This window comes from Mustela putorius, unplaced genomic scaffold (assembly GCF_011764305.1).
Source record: "Mustela putorius furo isolate JIRA1106 unplaced genomic scaffold, ASM1176430v1.1 tig00003836_pilon_pilon_pilon, whole genome shotgun sequence".
Classification (NCBI taxonomy): Eukaryota; Metazoa; Chordata; class Mammalia; order Carnivora; family Mustelidae; genus Mustela; species Mustela putorius.
The window spans coordinates 14487161-14493801 of NW_025421989.1; the positions used below are offsets into that span (position 1 = coordinate 14487161).

General features: G+C 49.3%; 1 non-coding gene across 1 annotated transcript; it reads right to left on the reverse strand.

The window, feature by feature from the left end:
• Positions 1 to 2679: 2679 nt before the first annotated feature.
• Positions 2680 to 2752, reverse strand: TRNAV-UAC. Its single transcript has one exon. It is a non-coding gene; the product is annotated as a tRNA-Val (tRNA).
• Positions 2753 to 6641: the final 3889 nt, after the last annotated feature.

Sequence of the window (6641 nt, forward strand, 5' to 3'; positions counted from 1 at the left end):
ACCCAAGTGGAGAGCTTCCCCAGGAGCAGGGGCTTAACTTGAGCGCTGGCCTCCTTAAGCATCTTATTCCATTTAGTTCTTAGGGCTTTGGCTGAGCCCTAGGAAGTTAACCCACATAGCTACCTGCTCAACAAGCAAGTCTCAGAGACGAGTCTAATGTCTACTGAGGCTGGTTTAAGCAAAGGAAGGCACTGGTTTTATGCTATCTTTATTTTTAAAGATTTATTTATTTATTTTGAAAGACAAAGAGAGAGAAAGAGAGCTAGCAGGGGGAGGGACAGAGGGAGAAGGAGGAGAGAGAATCCCAAGTAGACTTCCCATGGAGCAGGGAGCCAGACGTGGGGCTCGACCCCACAACCTGAGATCATGACCTGAGTGCAAACCGAGAGTTAGTCGCTCAGCCAACTGAGCCACCCCAGGCGCCCCTGCACTCTCTTTAAATTTAAGGGAAGCAGTGGAGGGCAAGAGAAACTACAATCAGAAGACCCAGGTCTTAATCCTTTCTTTGCCATCATCTTCTGTGTGGGTGACCTTGAGCAATTTCCTGCCAGATCAGCACTAACATTGTCAAATTCTATGAAAGCGACATGGATTCCCTTCTTGGAAAGCAACTTGGCATCATGTTCATACACCTATTCACTCAGGAAAATACTCAGTTTGGGAGGGGGAGATGATTATACACAAAGACATACCTCACTTTGTTATTGATAATAACAAAAAATGGGAAACAATCTACATGGCCAAGGTCAGGGGGTTCAGCATAGCAGGTAGAGTTAAGAGCACTGAATCCCATGCCAGACTGGGTGTAAAGCTCAGCTCAACCACTTGTTATATAACTTTAGGCAAGTTATTTGAGATCTGTGTGCCTCAACTTTCTCATCTATAAGATGATGATAATAATGCCTCTTTCATACAGGTAGTTTGAGGATCAAGTGGGATGATTACGTATATAATTAAGACAGTGCTAGACATAATTAGTTATTATTATACAGCCATTAATAATAAAGCTGATGGGTGAAAAAGGGAGTTGTTTAATAAGTACAGAGTTTCGGTTTTGCAAGGTGAAAACGTTCTGGAGATCTTTTTCACAATAATGTGAATATATTTAGCATTCCCGAATTGTGCACTTAAACATGGTTAAGATGATAAAAAATAAAACAAGTTAATGAAACGATTGTGATAACAGGGACAAAACTGTGTTATACTCTTGATTTAGAAAAGGATGCAAAAGTACACATTGTATGACCCCCAACAATGTGGAAAAATGCATAGAAAAATAGAGTTTCCCTTTCCCTTTCCGGTTTTGGGCCATCGCCATTCCACCGCAGCCCCCAGGGTCCCAGACACCTTCCCTTCATTCCTCTTGTCAAAGATGGAAAAGGCCAATATAGGGGTCCCTGGGTGGCTCAGTCACTAAGCGTCTGCCTTCGGTTCCATGGTGATCCCATGGGCTCCCTGCCGGTAGGAAGCCTGCTTCTACCTCTCCCACTCCCCCTGCTTATGCTCCCTCTCTCTCTGTGTCAAATAAACAAGATCTTTAAAAAAAAGAAAGAAAAAGGCGAATATAAAAAGATAATCATGACACCCCCCCCCAAGAAAAGTGTGATGAACTACAAAGAGGAACAAAAAGGAGCTAGAGAAACGCTTAGTCATTTCGTCAGTATTTATCCTGTGTCTACAAGCTTGTTCTATACCTTGTATGGATTCGTCATTACACAAAGGAAGGTCTATTCAACAAACCCTACTGGTGTATTAAAAAGTGAAGGACTATTTCTCCCTTCCCTGCAGTTTAGAGTCTAATGAAAAATAATAAACCTGTAATAATTCAACCGCAGTCAAAGCACTTTTGCATTGCCATAGTTCAGTTGGAGGCTTTGGGGGACAGGTCTGTGCTGGCTTGCAGGGAAAGGGCTTGGCCAGGTGGTCTTGCTTCCTAGGAGCTCCGTATTTTCCCAGGCCGCTGGGGCCCAGGCCGGGTGGGACTACGACACATGACCAGGAGCCCACCTCTGCTGTTGCAGAGGGGAGGAGAGGCTGTCATTATGCTTCTGCGATAAAAACATGTTCCTCCCCGCCCCCCCCCAAGAAAGTGAAAAATTAAGAAAAAGTTTTAAATGTTCCCAAATAGAAGAGTCAAACGAATACTATTTTTATTTTATTTTTTATTTATTTTTAAAGATTTTATTTATGTCTTTGATAGAGAGAGACAGCGAGAGAGGGAACACAAGAAGGGGGAGTGGGAGAGGGAGAAGCAGGCTTCCTGCTGAGCAGGGAGCCCGATGTGGGGCTCAATTGCAGGACCCCTGGATCATGACCAGAGCCAAAGGCAGATGCTTAACTGACTGAGCCACTAGGCGCCCGCAAATACTATTTTATTTATTTATTTTTTAAAAAGATTTTATTTATTTGACAGACAGAGATTACAAGTAGGCAGAGAGGCAGACAGAGAGGCAGGGAAGCAGGCTCCCTGCTGAGCAGAGAGCCGGATGAGGGGGCTCGATCTTGGGATTCTGGGATCATGACCTGAGCCGAAGGTAGAGGCTTTGACCCACCGAGCCCCCCAGGTGCCCCCCGCAGATACTACTTTTAAAGGAGAAAGAAAAAACCCTCCTTTTGCTTTTCTTCGCCTGTGCACTGGAAGAATATTGCAAGTGGACCGGAAAAGGAGTCTTTCACCCGTGGTTCCACTGGGGCTCGAACCCAGGACCTTCTGCGTGTAAAGCAGACGTGATAACCACTACACTATGGAACCTCCCCGAGGGAAACTTGGTATCATTAGCTTATTCATAGCCTCACATCTGAACCGGCGCCTCTGCTCAAACCCCGCCCCTCGGCCGTAGCTCCTCCTCCGCCGTGGCTCCGCCCCACCTGCAAGATAGGGTGTTCGCGGCCAAGTCCCCAGCTCTGGCTGTGGCGTTTTCGCTGCTCGGGCAACCTGCCCGCCTCGTTCGTCAGCACTGTGACCAGAGCGAGGCCAGGGCTGGGGTGACCCTCCTGAGGGCCGCCCCCCTAATCACCCGTCCTAGGTTTTTTGTCAGTCGCGAGGTCAGCGGGACCTGCCCAGAGGGCAGGCGGAAGCGGACCGTGCCGCGGCCCTGACGGCTCTTAGCCGCTTCCCTCAGCTGGGGAGGGACCCGCGCTTTCCCCCGGTTTATCCCTGGGCGCCCTGCGCCGCTGCCGGCGGCACGTGGGGGCCTTGAGTCCGGAGCAGGGCGGACAGGAGCGCCTCTTGGAGCCAAAGATGGAGGCAGCGCCGGGTTTGGGTGTGGGCTGGGCCTCGCCGTCACGTCGGCATTTCCGTTGCCAGGGTTGGAAGAGTCCGCTGGTTAGTGGGTCCCTTGCCCGCGGGTGTAGGCTCCTAATGGTCCCCCGACATTTTCACAGCGTTCCTCCTCTCCCGACCCCCCGCCCACGGGAGCTGGAAGTTGCAGGACTTTTGTTGGCCACTATTTGGGCTGGGGTTGGGCTGGGAGGGGCGGTGTAGACGGTTTACAGCCCTTCCCGGACTGGGGATGATGAAGCGGGACCCGCCACGAGATTTGAGCGGCCCAGTGCAAAAGGAAAATGCCAGGTTCCTTGTTCATGAGTTACTAAGGGTCCCCAAACGGTGGTAAGCAGAGCATTAGACCCAGAGCCGACCCCTGCGACTGCGCAGGTTGTGGCCGGTGAACCTGTCGCGATGCTTCCGAGACTTCCGGCCCCGCGCCAGGTGCTGGAAACCTCCATTACAAAGGGCTCCGGTGTGCTCCGGCTTCTTAGTTTTCAGGCTTCTTAGTTTTCATTGTCACTGCCGTTTCCCCTCCCCAGTGCTTTTGGATGGATCTTCGTCACCGTCCTAGGGTTGCTCACCACCCTCAAGCTTAAAAACCCAGCCAAGACCCTTTGACGGGCATCTTTAAGGGCTGAGTTGAAGGATGGGGCTGTCCTTTCCCCTGGCGTCTTCCTCCGAAGCTGGCAAAGTGATGGAGACATGGTACTGATTGTCTGAAAGCAACCCCGGGAGTCCCGACCTCCTGGGAAGATCTGTGGAAGAAACAGGTGGGTGGAAGGCAAACTAATCTGGGGGGCAGAATCTAGAGGCTAGTCCTGCCCTGGTTACTCATTAACTATGTGCTCTTCGGTTCACCTCCCAAGCCTCAGCGTCCTCCTTGGTGAAATGAATGGGTTGGACCAGACACACCCACTTCCCCTCTGGGTCTAAATGTTATTCCTCCTTTCCAGGTGGGCACACGGAGGCAGTTACCTGCCCTGTAAGTTTTCCAAAGGTATGGAGGCAGGCGTGCAGCTCGTGCTTGGGCTCCCTACCCCCGGGCTCCCTACTCCTACTGAGCCCCCCACCCCGTAATATTCACCATGGGGCCCATTGCAGAATTCCTTTTTGTTGATACTTTTCTCCAGGCCTCTTGATGCGGATGGCCACGAGTGGATAGCCACCAGCAGGAGGATGGATTCATGAAAGCTCAACTGCTAGTTCATGGACCATAATGACTCCCAGGATACCCAATGCTTAGTACATCCCACCTGTTTCCAAACCTCTCTCTGTGCAGAACAAGGCTGCCGCAAATTAGGCCTGAAATTACACTCACTGTTGTGTTTTGGTTTTTCTCTAGGGAACGCTTCGCTCATCTCCCAGCTTTGTGTCTGCCCTTGCTCCAAAGGATGGGTTCTCCGAGTGCAAGTTTTGGCCAAGTTCCCACACATGCTCCATGTAGAAAAGAAGCTGATGCACCTCTCATGCGTGCTACGTAGGTTTCTGCCTTTAGTGGAAAATTCTTGTGCCTTTTTTCCATTCTGACAAGGAGGAAGACCTTTGTTCCACTTCCCTGCTGCCCTCAGAGTGTAGTCACATTCTGTTAGTGAAGCACAAGATTGTTTACAAAGCACTTTCACATACACTCCTATGAGGAAGCCATGATAAGTATTACTGTCTTCATTTTTCAGCTGAGAAAGTTAAAGCTGATGAATCTGAATGCCTTCCCTGAGACCATTCTGCTTATACTCAGTCTTCTGATGCCGAAGTGATTTTGGGAGGCCCATGTCCGCAAAGGCCACGTGTGGTTCCTGTAAGAGCGCCCCTGAGTTCTTGTAATGATTCATATGCACTCAGGGAGGAAACGGATAACTCTATTCTTTCCTTTTGTGATTTTATTTTTTTAAAGATTTATTTATTTATTTGAGAGAGAGGGAGAGAGAATTTTGAGCAGACTCCCTGCAGAGCATGGAACCTGAAGCAGGGCTCAATCCCATGACCCTGTGAAGGGGTCTTGGGCTCGATCCCAAGACCCTGAGATCATGACATGAGCTGACGCGAAGAGTCAGACCCTCAACCGACTGAGCCACCCAGGGCCCCCTCCCTTGTAATTTTAAGATCAAGTCCTCAAAAGCAGGAAACAAAAGCCTGCCCAGAAACAGCCGTTGGTGACTTTGATCTTGGAACCATCAGTATCATGGCTAGCCTTTCTTTCAGATGGCCACAGTTTTGCCTGGTGCTTCAGGCAGTTCAGTTGGATGTGTGAGGCCTGCCCCCCTTGCCCCCCCCCCCAGGTATGCCTGTAAGCATCTGAACAACTGTAAGTCAAATCCATCAACAGACTAGTAAATAAGGACTAGAAGTCACTTCAAAGTTTTAATCCCCTGATTCCTCAGTTGCTTGGTGTAGCTTCCTCAGCGGATGGCTTTACTGACGGAGAGCAACTTAGCCAGAGAAACCATGGTCTCAAACACCGAGCTGACTTACCTGATTTCATTTAGAAAGGGTTATACTCTTTCACTATCGTGCTCCAGTATTTACTAAGAAAATAAGTCATTACCTTATTATGTGAGCTCACCTTAATCTTCTCCCTTTTGCAGCTCATCAAGTTCGAAACATTTGAAATTAGCCTATTGGAATGGGTATTTGATATTTGTTGCTCTTTGCCCCCGTGCCTTTTCATAGTCCTCTGTATCCCTCTGTTTTCTTAGCCGGCTCAACTTCTATGGTCATTTTTATCACTTGTTTGCCCTTTTGTTGTACTTGTTGGCAAACCACAGTCTGTAAGGTCCTGCTCTCTCCGTACTCTGCCCTTGTATATGGCCCCAAGAGGAACACATATCCGGGTCAACCGATTTCACACTAAATTCTTGACTACTGACCTCAAGCGAACCCTTAATGTAGCCTAGAATCCAGTCTACTTCTTTGTGCATTCATTCTCCTCTTCTCCTAAAGGACAATTTTGTATCTTCTCTCCGTGAACTTCCTGTACATCCTTCCCCAGTCTCACTTACAGGTGATGAACCTGCTGCTTTTTTCAGTAAAGAGAGAGAAGCAATGAGAAGAGGACTGCCACAAGTCCCCACCACTTCTGCCCAGCCACCGGTATCTGTGCGATCAGAGCTCTAGGTCAGGCCTCTCCCTGTAGATCACAGTAGATCAGGGCTTCTCAACAGCTGTTTTGACATTTGGGACTGAGTAACTCTTGGTCATGGGGGTCGTTCTGTGCATGGAAGGACGCCTCACAGTGTCCCTGGCCTCTACCCACTTGATGCCCCCGGCATTCCTCCCCCCAGTTGTTGGCACCCAAAATGTCCCCTGGCAGGGGGAGGTCTTGGGGGCCTTTTGGTAACATTTGCAGATACTTTTGGTTGTCCCAGCGTGGGTGCAA